This window comes from Sebastes umbrosus, chromosome 12 (assembly GCF_015220745.1).
Source record: "Sebastes umbrosus isolate fSebUmb1 chromosome 12, fSebUmb1.pri, whole genome shotgun sequence".
NCBI lineage: Eukaryota > Metazoa > Chordata > Actinopteri > Perciformes > Sebastidae > Sebastes > Sebastes umbrosus.
Genome location: NC_051280.1, coordinates 14,335,309 through 14,349,979, shown reverse-complemented (window position 1 = coordinate 14,349,979; position 14,671 = coordinate 14,335,309). Strand labels below are relative to the sequence as shown.

At 42.8% G+C, this 14,671-nt stretch overlaps 1 long non-coding RNA gene across 1 annotated transcript in view; it reads right to left on the bottom strand.

Moving 5' to 3' along the window:
• The window catches only part of LOC119498620, a 55,625-nt gene that overhangs the window by 25,555 nt on the left and 15,399 nt on the right, over positions 1–14,671 (bottom strand). The gene's annotated exons all lie outside the window — the stretch shown is intronic.

Here is a 14,671-nt window from a genome sequence, read left to right as displayed (position 1 = left end):
CAGGTTATTCAGATTTATCTGAGTACACAAACTCTACACAAGGGTCATGGTATTTTCTCTCACATTCCCTAAAACATTTAAAATACATGACAAATCACATGAAGAAAGTTTGTACAGAAGAACGAGGACAAGAGAGGTAAACACAAATGCTACAGCAAACGCTACTAGCAGTTTGCCGTACTGCATGATGCTTCTAGTTTGTTTTCCTGCGCGCAACTGAAAAACTTTTATCTGGGTGATCCTATTTTATACTGGTTTGGGAAAGGAAGTGAAATTTCTCTCTGGTGGATTCTCCCCACCCCTGGTTCCTCTTTTTATCTATTTTAGCATTTATTCTAAGCAACAAGTTTTAATACAATGTGATATATAATGTTTTTCAAAAACCACCTAGATGAGTCCACCTAAACAACCATGTTAGCCTGATTTAACTGTAAATACAGGCAAGACCTTGTAACCTTCTTTCCCTTATGTGTATCTCATCACAGTCACAGTTTATACAGTATATGAAAAATAAAAAATTATACGTGACCCTCTTTTCACGTAGCCTGGGCTCCTTGTGGGGCTGCCTCCTCTGCTTCAGGTCCTGTCCTGCTGCTGGAGCACTGTGTTAGGTGCCACCAGTTGAGTCCTTTTCCTGCGAGCTGCACAGCTGTTGCAGTTCTGGCCAGAACCTTGTGTGGGCCTGTCCAACGTGGCTCCGACCACTTCCTCTTTAACACCTTCAACCAAAGGTGTTCCGGGGGTCCGGGGTCAGGTCCTGGAACGTCCTCTGTGACAGGGGTGACAGGTTTGTCACCTGTATAGGAGAGAGCTGACACAAGAGCATTAACCTTCAAATAGTATGGTCTGTAACCGAGGTCAGGAAGGGGAGAGGGGTTTTGGGACGGCCCTGGGAAAGGTCGGCCACACGTAAGTTCAAATGGTGTGAGTCCTGTTGACCGATTGACCGAGGCTCTGATGCCTATCAGTGCAATGGGCAGGGCTTCAGTCCAAGGAAGCTTAGTTGTGCGAACGATTTTTAGCAGCTTTAGCTTGATGGTCTGATTAGCCCGTTCAACTTTTCCCTGCGATTGTGGGCGGTACACAGTGCCAAATTTGTGTTTTAGTCCCAGAGCCTTTTCAACAGATTGCAGGTCTTTATTTTTGAAATGTGAACCATTATCTGACCTGATCAATTTAGGAAACCCATGTTTCGGAATGTACTCATTCACCAGACATTTAATGACTGATTTTGCGTCCTCTTTTCCCGTAGGGTAGGCCTCAACCCAACGTGAAAATGCGTCCACAATTACTAGGAGGAATCTTTTCCCCCCAGCCCTTACTCCCATATCTGTAAAATCCATAAAGATTTCCCCGCTTTCCCGGGGCAGTGGGAGAAGGATGTTTTCCTGCCCTAGGAGTGATGGTAGGTCTGATGTTACATGTACTACATACGTCACACTTAGTCAAGAAGTCAGTTATAGTAGCATGTTTCCGGGGAATCCACCAGTGGCGGAGATCTCGTAACATCTGTTTGTGGCTTTTATGGTCAAGTCCATGAGTCTGAGTCAATATTGAGGACATCCAACAGGGGGGCATAACTATTTGATCTCCGTTATACCATATACCATCAAACTGTTCTATAGCTCCCTTATCTTCCCAGATGGTTCGTTCTGCTGCTGTGGCAGATTCTTGAGCTTGTATGATGGAGAGATCAGTTATCTCAGAACCAAGATCTGTTGTGGTCATGACCATCATAGTAGGTAAATACCCTGCCGCCTTTTTAGCGGCTGCGTCCGCTGCTTCGTTTCCTATACTTTCTAAGTCAGTGCCCTGACTGTGTCCTTTCACTTTGATCACAGCTACCCTCTGTGGTAACTGGATTGCTTCCAACAACTCTTTCATCAACTCCTCATGAGCCATAGGTTTATTCTGACTAGTCTTAAAACCCGCTTGCACCCAGCCAGACATATCTCTGTGAATTGCATTGCACACATACGCAGAGTCTGTGAAAATATTCACTGCCTTCCCTTCCGCTAACCGCAGAGCACAAACTACAGCCGTAAGTTCTGCTGCCTGAGCAGATTGTTTCCCGTCAAGAGGACCGTGATCGAGAGTACATGGTTCCTCTTTTGCTGTATTCATAGACACCACAGCATAACCTGCTTTTAACCCTTCGGTGGGATGACGGAAACAGCAACCATCTGTAAATAAGCTAAGGTCAGTTTCCGTTAAAGGGGAGTTTTCTAAGTCCAGCCTTAGTTTTACAAAGGGCAGCGATTTTTCTGCACAGAAGTGCTTCTCGCCATCAGTCATATTGTCAGCCATATTACAGCCCTCATGTACAAAGGAGATGTGTGGTTTCGAGAGTACCTGTAAGATCTTGGTCTGTCTGAGGGGGGTGAGAGTGAAACAGGAGGATGTGACATATGTTACAGTGCTGTGAGAGGTCAGAATCTGTAGAGGATGGTGCATGACTATATGACCTACTTTGTCTACAATTTTTGCCAGAGCAGCGGCATATCTGACACAGGGGCTGGCTCTCTGTTCTTGTGTGTCTAGCAAAATGCTACAATAGTACAATACGTTCCTAGCTCCTCTGTGTTTCTGATATAAGACACCATGGGCTGTACTAAGCTGCTCTGAGACATCCAGATGGAATGGTTGAGAGTAATCTGGGAGAGCGAGTGCTGCGGCCTCTGCCATTTCCTGCTTGAGGTGGATAAACACCTCCTCGGCCTCTGTAGACCATTCAAGCTCAGCGATGAGATTTCTCATTCCAGCCATGGTTACCATTTGTCTGAGTAACTGAGTGTCGCCTGCATAGTTAGGGATGTATTGTCTTGAATACCCAGTCAGCTCTAAGAATGATAACATCTCTTTTACTGTCTGTGGTTTCGGATGGTGGAGTATTGAGTCACGATGAGCTGGAGACATTGCGGTGCCCTTTGCTGACACCATTCTACCTAGGAACGAAACTTGTGTGCGGCAACACTGAAGTTTTTCCTTTGAGACTTTGTAACCGTAGTTATGTAACCTCAATAACAATGCATGAGTTAGTGACAGGCATACCTCAGCCGAGGGTGCGGCCACTAACAAGTCATCTACATATTGTACAATACAACACCCCTCAGGGAGTTCAAGGCCGGCTAAGTGAGTTCTCAAGGTTTCGTTAAAAATAGAGGGGGAGAGTATAAACCCCTGTGGTAACACATTATATGTCAGCCTTTGGCCTTTATATGTAAATGAGAAAATGTCCTGTAAATGATCTGCTAAGGGCAGGCAAAAGAAGGCGTTAGCCAAATCTATACATGTGAAAGATGTATGGGCTGGGGTGAGCTTTGAGAGAGCAGAGTGGGGGTTCGGTACTGGTGTAACAGGAGTCAAAACCAGCTCATTGATGGCTCTTAAATCATGAGCCATTCTGTATGAGCCGGAGGGTTTGATTACTGGCAAAATGGGAGTGTTCCACTGAGAGTAAGATTTTCTTAATACTCCCGCCTTTATCAGTCCTTCAATCGTAGGGGAGATACCCTGGGCTGCTTCCACTTTATGCTTATACTGAGGTCTCCAGATAGGGCAGTAAGTATTCATCTCGAAAGTTACCGGTTCCATGCTGCACCTGCCAACATCAAAGGGGCCCGTAGACCACAGTGAGGAAGGGAGAGCTGCCAACATGGAAGTGGCTCCTTCACCATCTAACATCTCCCTACCGTGGTGGCGTGTTAGTAACTCATGTTTGCAAATACCTGACACTGCATTGTAGAAGGAGAGTCTATATATGTTAGAGGATGGTGAGATTGAAACCCCCAAAAGGGAAGTGGGAACCCAGTCTGTCAGAGCGACTGCTGCTTTAACCATGGGGCCTAAGTCTTTAGCCTGATGTTTTGGAGCTATGGCTAGGGACACATGGGGAACAGCTTCTTCTGACATGCGATACCATTGTTCTTGTGCTGGGGTTAATTTTACTGCGGCTGCTACTCCTGCTGGTGCTATATAAACATCTCTTACTCCTATCCCCCAGGTTGTATCTAACAGGTTCTGTTGGAACTCATCTTGATACATAAGATCATTATTTCTGTCATAATTCAGAGTGCAGTGGAGAGGATCGGGAACAGGGAGGTAAGGGTGTAGAGCCCTAATCCATGGTTGCCACATGTTGTAAAAGTCAATCAGAGGGTTTCTGTCGGCTAGCAGGGCCCAATATATGTCCGCACAGGGTGGTGGGGCATCAGGTGAGGTATCAGGACTCAACATGCACATGCGATCAGCACTGGAGGGCGAGGAGCACACCATTTCTTCTCCTGCGGGGAAACTCACTATCACAGCTTCTGGTGAACAATGTACAGAAGCCCCCAGTGCTGCCAAAACATCTCTTCCCAGGAGATCACGTGGACAATCAGGTGCATACAAAAAGGGGTGCTCCATCACCTGTCTCCCAAGCCGGACAGGAAGGGGAACAGTAAAAGGCAGTCTTTGTTCAGTGCCGGAAAATCCCAAAACGGAAACATAGTGAGAGGAAAGGGAACACATAGGTTCAGCTAAGGTGGAGTAACGTGCTCCCGTATCCACCATGAACCATCTTCGTTTTCCGTTCACTGTCAACTGGAGACAGGGCTCTGCCAGCCCCTGTCCCTCCATCTCCGTCGGGCACCCCTATGGGAACATTCCTGGTGTATATGGACCAGGTGGAGGTCCCTGCGCAGAGTACCCGCTGTATGCCTGCATTGGAGCTAGCTGTTGGTTTGGTGGAGTCTGTATTGTTGGCTGATATGACTGCTGTGGAGGCCCTCTCATCTGCTGTTGTTGTTTCTGAAGACAGTCACGTGCCCAGTGATCCGGGCTTCCGCAGATGTAACAACTGCCTCCTCTAGGTTGGGCATACCCCCTCCCCCTGCTTCCTCCTCCTCTCCCTCTGCCTCTATTCCGGCCTTCATGATAAGGGGGCTGCTGATATGGGGCAGCTTGGTAAGGAACATGATACTGGGGTTGATATATAGCCTGTGGCGGGCCCTGCAGTGGATAAGGATTCTGTGGCGGGGCTGGAGCTGGTGTTACAATTTGAGCCATCTGGGTATCTTTCTCTTTCCCTCCCTTTTTCTTATCTGTTGCACGAGTCCGTGCATCTGCCAACTGTAATTTAGTCAACTGAGCTACCATCTCTTTTAATGACTCATTTTCCTCTTCCTCCTCCTTGGTTTCTGCATCCTGATGATGGCAGAAATGTGTTTCCCATCTTGATGATTTTGCCCCTGCCATATCTGGATTCTCTTGCATCTTTCTCTTAACTCCTTCCGGAGCATGTTTTAACAGAGCTATTCTGAACAGAGACTGCTGTGATTCTTTATCTGGGTTCACCCCCGTAGCCCCCGCCCACTCTGTCTTTGCTCTTTCTATGAACGTGCGTCCACTCTCCCCGTTCTTAATCTTAAACACCAAGCTGTGGAGCTTGCCCGCTGGTATGGGATACTTTTGTCTAATAGCATTACCGTAGGAGGTAGCATAGGGGTTAAGGGGGCTTCTATCTGACACCTGGACTGTTCCGGCCGCTGCTTCTAATTCTTTCAGTGCCCAGTCCGAAACCGAGAAACCCAAAATAGCCCTGAGATCACCCATAGCTAAAGTCTTCCCTCGGGTCTTGTTGTACAGGCTCGTGAGCCACACTCCCCCTCCCTCTTGAATTCCTGGGAGGAGCTCACTCAGTGCTTGAATGTCACCTAAAGTGAACGGCTGATACTCGTCTCTACCGTTGCTTTTGGCCACAATGGGAAACATGCCAACACACTGACTCCTCTGTTTGTCACCTTTGTCTTCGTACTTTCCATAAACTTTACGTGACCTCGTTTTGGGGGTTGTATATGGTCTCGCCTCTTCGTGCCCACCCTCCCGTCTCCTATGTATCCCTCCTTTGGAGTACGTTCTCATGGTTCCCTCTATAGTGATAGGAATGTTTTCATCTTCATCATCATCACCCTCCTCTACTGTTCTACTAGCCTCGTCATCAGTGTCCTCATCTACCTCTCCACTAGTGTGGACATCATGATACTCTGCACGGGATCTCTCTGTGTCTCTCTCAGTTCTCTGCATCCAAACACCTATGTCCGGACTCTCTGTGTGGGGTTTATGGGTAGATTGAGCTCTCCCTCTTACGCCTCCTTTACGCAAGTCTGGTGGTAACATGGCTTGTCCTAACCTGTACTGTCCCGTCTGATCTCTCAGTTCTTCCCTTAGCCTGTCTATTTCTCTGGCTACATCAGACCTACTACCCGCCTCTGAGGCTGAACCTGCTCCTTGTCCTTTTTCTGTTTCCTCTTCTAGTTCCAAAGTACCACCTAACACTTGAAACAATGGTGCCATAACTTCGTTTGTATAATCACTGTCCTGTGGGGTTGGTACCGGACTAGGGGTAGGAGGAGGATAAGGAGGGGGGTTGTGATGTGGGCCAGGTGGGTACTGCTGATGGAGGGACATGTAATGTGGCGGCTGGCTAGTATGTGGGTTTGGTGGTGGGGGTGCGCTAGGACTGGGTGAGGGTTTCACTAGTGGTTTTGCTTCAGCGGTTTTTGCGTGGGTGGCTTTCGTCTGGCTGCCTAAGGCTGATAGTGCAGCCATCTGTATCACATTATATTTTACCAATTTACTTGCCAACTCGTCTTCTTTCTTCCTCAATTTCCTCCTTACAAACATATGTCCCTTTTCTTTGTCTTGTCTTGCTTGCAGCAGCTTTCTATGAACCACCTGTATTAATGCTCTCATCACTGGCATGAATTTGGCTTCACTTCCCGTGGCTGGAAAATGCCCTTCCTTCACTGTCATGTTATACCACTCATCTAGGTCTTGAGTCTCTTTATTTCTAGTCTTGGGATCAAATGTACAGATTACATTGGTCCTGACTTTAGCCCATTGCTGTCCAAATGATAAACGGGGAGGCCCACAGCCACCCCGTTCCTCAGTCTTTGTCAAATTCTCCGTCCATTCTGTCCAGTACTATTTCACACAGGTTTATTCAGTTTATGACAGTAACTAGATTCAGAGTAAATGGGTCGCTATGCCCCTCGCTGTGATCCTACCAACATAAGCTTCTACTGGACACTTTGATGTTCCAGCGATGTTGGCCCAGTATCAACAGTAAGTTTTAATTTTCCTCTGAATACTAGTTATTAATGTACACTCATACAGGCGCTCCAAGCGCTATTTTTACTAAACTCTAACGTCCTAGACGTTACTAAACTAGCGCTCCAAGCGCACTACTCATACAGGCGCTCCAAGCGCTATTTTTACTAAACTACTAAAAGGCAGCTTACCTCCTTTTAGTTTTACACGCTACTAAAAGGGCAGCTTCCTCCTTTCAGTTTTCAATAGAAAGTCTTTACTTCTGCAACATCTATCACTACAAAGGAGATTCAGCACAACAAGAGAGATAATTTAGAGTAAGCCAATATGCAGAGTTCGATACAACAGGTTCTGCTTACCTTTAAGATTTCAGGGATCCCTTTCTCTCTCTCGCCGGTCTGTCCGTCCTTTGGACACGCTTCTCAATGCCGAAGATCACGTCGGGGTCACCAATTGAAGGAACTGGCCTTCTACCTCCGAGAGGTCAAGGCCCAGTTACGTGCTGGTTAATCTTGTGTGACAAAGAGATTTTCCAAACAGACGGGTTAAAGCATAATAATACAATTTATTCCGAACAATTAATGTTGCATAAGTAAAAATAAAAGAGTTTACAGATATCTGGATCCAATCAACATGTCCCTGACAACATACAGTGCATGGGTCAGTTCGTGAAGTCTGAACCCCGAGCTATCCCTGATCCAGCCTATTCATGGTTTACACAATATTAATATTCATGAGCTTATGGCACGTGATGTTTCTGCTGCATGTCTTCTTCTTCTGTTATCTCCTTCTGACTCCTTCCTCCCTTTGGCCTTGAAAAAGAAGAACAGCACCTCCCTCTCCTCTCTTTCCCCACAATTCACTCTATTCATAACAAATCCGACAGTCAGGTTATTGTAGATCATAGTAAGCACTTTTGTACATAATAAATCCAACAACCTCCAAAACCTTGTTTTTCCCGATTTAGCTTTGTGTGAGTGTGCACAAGTGTGTGTGCGTGCCTGCATGACATGTGAGATTACTACCAAAGTTATCACTGGTTATCCACATTATTTCCAACATCATTTTTTCAGGGGCTTAGTCAACCTCCAGTGCATTTCTGGATGTTCTACATGTTTTATTTCCCACTTAAACCTTTCTTCTGAAACGTGCTGAATGTTTTATTTGCTGCCATTTTCAAAGGTTATTTTCAAGGCCGAGAAAGCTTGTGGAAGGCTTTTCCTCAGCTGGTTGCAGAGGGCTATTTGTTGTTTTTTTGTCAAGTGATGGAAATAAGGCATGACAACTCCTTTTCCTGATGCGCCATGGCATACCAAAAAACATGACGATCTTTTATTCTTTTTTGTTTGACCTCTTGTCCTCTTTTTGTATCAGAAATGTAGTGCTGTTGAAGTTGAACTTACATGCAAACCTACATTAAAGTAGCAGCTTGTATTGTGTGATAATAATTCATGTGTATTCATACAAGGAACAACACAGACTATGTAAACAGCTTATTTGCCCGAAAAAGCATTTTAATTAGATTAGATACTTATTATAAGTCCAACCATGACATTTTTCTTAAACATAACTAAGTGGTTTTGTTGCTGCGGATGTTATCATAGTTTTGTTGCATGGCGTACAAATGACACGCAAAAAGCCTGAAATGCTTCCTCATGACACGCAGGATGTCCGTGTGATGTCGGGGTATTTATACGACTTCCCGAGAGACTGGGCTCGTGTGAAAGAATAGCAAGTGAGGATTTCTAGCAAATTCTTGAATTTTCAGGTTTCACCATTATCCCGACAGGATCACTGTGTCTACTGGAAAATGAAATTATTGAAATCCAACACAATACATATTTGTATCATCATGTTGAGAGTTTTATTGATTAAGCATTTGCAAATGGTTCTGATCTGCTCTCTGAGTGTCAGCGAGACAGAAAGACAAGAAACAGGGATCTGCGCTCTGCTTTGTATAGTTCAAAACAAAGGACGTATTATGATACCCCCGCGACAATATACTCGGGGGTATATAGCGCTCTGCGTGTCCGTCCCTCCGTCCGTCCTTCCGTCTGTTCGCATGTCACACTTTTGTTTCCGGAGCAGAACTCGGAAACTATTTTAATTAGGAACTTCAAATTTGGTATGATGGTTGACAGTGTGGTGTAGTTGTGCCTTTTGGGGATTAGAAGTCCAGGGTGCCCAAATCTTTTGAAATTTTGGCCAAAAACTGTGATTCTGAGAATTTTGACCTCATTTTCTGAAAAAAGTACTCAAACCAATTAATCAATTATCAAAATATTAATAGTTGACAACTGTGGTGGCAGTTTCTGTTAAAACAAGACACAAACCAAGGTCACAACTTGTCTTTCAACTAAATTTAATAAAAAAGCATATATTAATAAGAAAAGCATCTGCAGATGGACTCACGAGCACAGCCACCTGAGTGGACTGTGGCAAGTGAGCCCCGAACACAAGAGTAGTCAGTATTTATACTAAAGCATAACACATAGATAAGTGCAAAGAAGAGAAGGATAGAAAGTGTTTCAATGCGTCAGCACACAGCAGACAACAGAGCATTACAAGACATAACAAGTATTTCAGCAATCTGATGTTTACAGTTACAGAAGGCAAAACCGTCGAGTCACTGTCTTATGGTGACAAAGTTGAACATGTGAGGCCCTGAGATTATCTAAAGGTACACTGCCTTAATGCAGATATGAAAATTGCCATTACATAATTTATCAATTAATTATTAGTTCCAAAAGGGCAAAACCTTTGGCCCTACATCAGTAGGGGTGAAACAGTGAGCGGGGATATGTGAGCCATGCTCACTTTTGATTTGTTTTGTGGGCGTTAGGGCAACTTTATCTTTATCACACTTCAGATTGTGGCAAGGTCAGCTTGCCCCAGATATGTAACCGCCCTTGAAACAATGACCATCATTCTCATCTCTGTTGAGAGTTGCACATTTACAGTACCGATCGGCTCTCGCAAGAATATGGCAGCAGGTAAAGACAGTTTATGGTCTGAAGCAAAAGCGAGCATTTCAATTATCCTGGAAACAGGAGATTAGTTGGGTGGTTGTTAGTTGGGACAAAACTGCAACTATATATTGCGCAGTTAGCTGCAAGTTTGAGAGCAAGGCGGATAAAACGGGGTCATTTTTCAAAGGCACGTCAAGTTTCCGAAAAACATCACTGGAATGACATACTGTAACAAAAGCTGACAGCATCTCACATGCATGGCAGCTAAGAGGGCTGCCATCAAACCCTCCTCCGGCGATGTTTAATCCCTGAATGGCGATTAAACATGACACCATCATGGGCTCTGATCACGGCTGCTGACATATCAGTAACCCACATGAGGAACTGTGTGTTACATACATGAGATGTAATGGCATGTCTGTCTTTAGGTAAAAAATTAACTTAATTCAAAGTGATATTTGATGTACAGTAAGGGGTTTACATGTTTCCTTTCAAAATTGTAATTTTGCCTGACAGAGGGTACCTGTACTAATTTGTTTTCAAGCATAAAACTGATCCACTGTACAGTGACTTTGTGTTTATACCAACAAATTGAAGTCCCAGAGATTGAATATTTAGGCAGTGAAATCAAAACTGATTTCAGAATTTCCCATGAAGTCAAACATCAATCTAGTAATATGTTGTCCCACTATTATTGCAAATGGAGGTGAAAATATATGACACACATTTTAAGATAAGGTAATCAAATACAAGTCCACAAACATAATCTTCAAAAATGACAATAGGGTTTAAAAAACACCTCTCTGACCCAGTCTCACATTACTCATTGTAAGGTAGTAATTATTTTGTTGGTAGGATTACCAAAGGTAGTATTTACTGCAGGCTTATCACAAGGTTTTTTGTTTTTTCTGGTCACTTATTGTATGTTTTAAGATTAATTTGGTCTAATATTGGACAGCTGCTAAATTGAATAGGGTTAAACAAAGCAAAAGGAACCCATTAGCTTGTTTTTCTTAAGTTTCCTCCATGTGTTATCAGATACGGGAGATGACGTAGAAGTACAGCATATGGCATGCATTAGTACCAGATGTGTGCGTGAGTTGGTTTCCGTGTGTGTGGGCATGCCATCCGCAGCAATAAACAGCAGTGAATGTTTCGACCCACATCAAAGCAGCTGTGTTTTTGCAACCGAAAACCCATTCTACTGCACTCTATGCAACTCTACAAACATAGTCCTAACTAGGGATGCACCGATCCTTCTTTTTCAGTCCCCATAGCAATACCTGGGCTTTGGGTATCAGCCGATACCGAGTACCGATCCGATACCTTTAATTAATAAGCTGTATGCTGGAAGTGACTGGGATGATTCATTTATGTGTAAGGCAAAATCAAACTTGACTTAAACATTGCTTTCCTTTGTAAAACAAAATGTGACCAATAAATACATATACATACATTTATTTAATTGGTCTTTATCATTAAAATGATAAATCGTACACCAACAACTTGGTAAAAAATCTTCAAAATTAACAGGAATTACAATTCAAATGTAAACCTTTTTAATGCAGCAGCAAATTAGACAAAACCTAAACAGGAATTAAAATAACAGTATAAAATGTATATAGTATATTAACATAAAATGTAATTGTATCAGTATCAGTTAAAGTCTGAGACTAATATTGGACAACTGCTAAATAGGAGATGGCGCAACAAAACAACCTATTGGATTGTTTTTCTAAATTTCACTTACCACTTTCGTCAGATGCTGGACATGACGTAGAAAGTGCATATGGCATGCATTAGTACCAGAATGAATTCACTGCGTAATCTTCCTGTCTTTTATGTAAACAAGTGAACAGAATTTTTTTCCTTTTTGTCTCTCTTTCTCTGTGTTTTGTTTTATCTGTGTGTGCTGTCGTGGGCTTATAGTCTAGTTGTTTAATAATACACTGCTCTGTTCTTTTGAGAGAAAAATATCTATTCTCAGAATTGTTACTCAATTGCATAACATTATATTTTTTACCCATTTTGTGATATTGTATGATTGCTGTGATGCAGCAACATCACCACGATAACCCACGTCCTCCACCATCAACTTGAGGAAATAGTGTAACGTTTTAAGAGTATTGGGATACACCCACAATACAGTATTTAAGGATGATAACAGTTCATTTCTAATGAGGAAGTAAGGTATGAAACAACATGCAGGGATGGCTGTAGCTCAGTGGGTAGAGCGGGTCGTCCTTTAACCACACGGTTGGTGGTTAAAGCACGATGCTTATGATGAGTTAAAAGCAGAGGTCAAATTCCATGTATGTACCTTTGTATACAGACGTAGGCAAAGTTGTTGGTACCCTTCCGTTAAAGAGAGAAAAACCCACAATGGTCACTGAAATAACTTGAAACTGACAAAAGTAATAATAAATACAAATTTACTGAAAATTAACTAATGAAAATCAGATATTGCTTTTGAATTGTGGTTCAACAGAATCATTTTAAAAAACAAACTAATGAAACTGGCCTGGACAAAAATGATGGTACCCCTAGAAAAGATTGAAAATAGTTTGACCATAGGGACATATTAAACTAAGGTGTGTCCTGTAAATAGCATCACAGGTGTCTTCAAACTTGTAATCAGTCAGTCTGCCCATTTAAAGGGTGAAAAGTAGTCACTGTGCTGTTTGGTATCATGGTGTGTACCACACTGAACATGGACCACAGAAAGCTAAGGAGAGAGTTGTCTCAGGAGATCAGAAAGAACATTATAGACCTTCATGTTAAAGGTAAAGGCTATAAGACCATCTCCAAGCAGCTTGATGTTCCTGTGACTACAGCTGCTCATATTATTCAGAAGTTTAAGGTCCACGGGACTGTAGCCAACCTCCCTGGACGTGGCCGCAAGAGGAAAATTGATGACAAATCGAAGAGACGGATAATACGAATGGTAAGCAAAGAGCCCAGAACAACTTCCAAAGAGATTAGAGGTGAACTCAAAGGTCAAGGTACATCAGTGTCAGATCACACCATCCGTCGCTGTTTGAGCCATAGTGGACTTAATGGAAGACAACCCAGGAGGACACCAAATCATAAAAAAGTGAGACTGGAATTTCCCAAAATGCATATTGACAAACCACAAAGCTTCTGGGAGAATGTCCTTTGGACAGATGAGACAAAACTGGAGCTTTTTGGCAAGTCACATCAGCTCTATGTTCACAGACGCAAAAATGAAGCATCCAAAGAAAAGAACACTGTACCTAATGTGAAACATGGAGGAGGCTAGGTTATGTTCTGGGGCTGCTTTGCTGCATCTGGCACAGGGTGTCTTGAATCTATTCAGGGTGAAATGAAATCTGAAGACTATCAAGGCATTCTGGAGCGAAATGTGCTGCCCAGTGTCAGAAAGTTTCGTCTCAGTTGCAGGTCATGGGTCCTCAAACAGGATAATGACCCAAAACACAGCTAAAAACACCCAAGAATGGCTAAGAACAAAACATTGGACTATTCTGAAGTGGCCTTCTATGAGCCCTGATCTAAATCCTATTGAACATCTGTGGAAGGAGCTGAAACATGCAGTCTGGAGAAGGCACCCTTCAAACCTGAGACAGCTGGAGCAGTTTGCTCACGAGGAGTGGGCCAACATACCTGTCGACAGGTGCAGAAGTCTCATTGAGAGTTACAGAAAATGCTTGTTTGCAGTGATTGCCTCAAAAGGTTGTGCAACAAAATATTAAGTTAAGGGTACCATAATTTTTGTCCAGGCCAGTTTCATTAGTTTGTTTTTTAAAATGATTCCGTTGAACCAAAATTCAAAAGCAATATCTCATTTTCATTAAATTTTTATTTATTATTACTTTTGTCAGTTTCAAGTTATTTCAGTGACCATTGTGAGTTTTTCTTTCTTTAACGGAAGAGTACCAACAATTTTGTCCATGTCTTTATATGATGATTCTAAGAAAGTTTAAGTTTAAGAAATGGTGATATATAATGTCATACATTAACCAGCTAAGACAACGGAGTGCCAGTCATGGGCTACTGGGCAATTACATTGTAAAACAAAGTTCAGAGACCACAATGTAATAGGTTTATCTGGTCAAGGAAAATTAAATGAATAGGCCCTGGCATCATAAAATGTGATCTTTTGTTATTTTGGTCAAATAAAGGCTTTATTACAGGTTGAAAACAAATCTAAAAACAGACAAGCATTAATGCATAATCATGTGAACAAGCCTAACCTAAAACCTAACCATGGACCTTAATCTAGTGAAACCAGTCCAGTGATGTTCCAGTCATGGGCATACCTAAAAACCACAGATTTTTGTCTTGATTGGCAGATTAAATATCACTCATACCTTAGAGAGAAGCTAGATAACACCCGCCATCTCTGATATTAAGGTTACACAAACAGAGAGGTGCTTTTGTTCAACAAAGGTGAACTAAGGATACAACAATCTAACAAATTAATTTAAAATATTAACAAAGCAAGGCATCTCAGATTTTTCAACTTTTTTTTGTTCTCACCCCTCCATAGACATGAGATGTAACTAGTTATGTAGACTTTTGGTCTTGCTTGATAAATTATTAGACATTGACAATTCACAGTGAGTCATTGG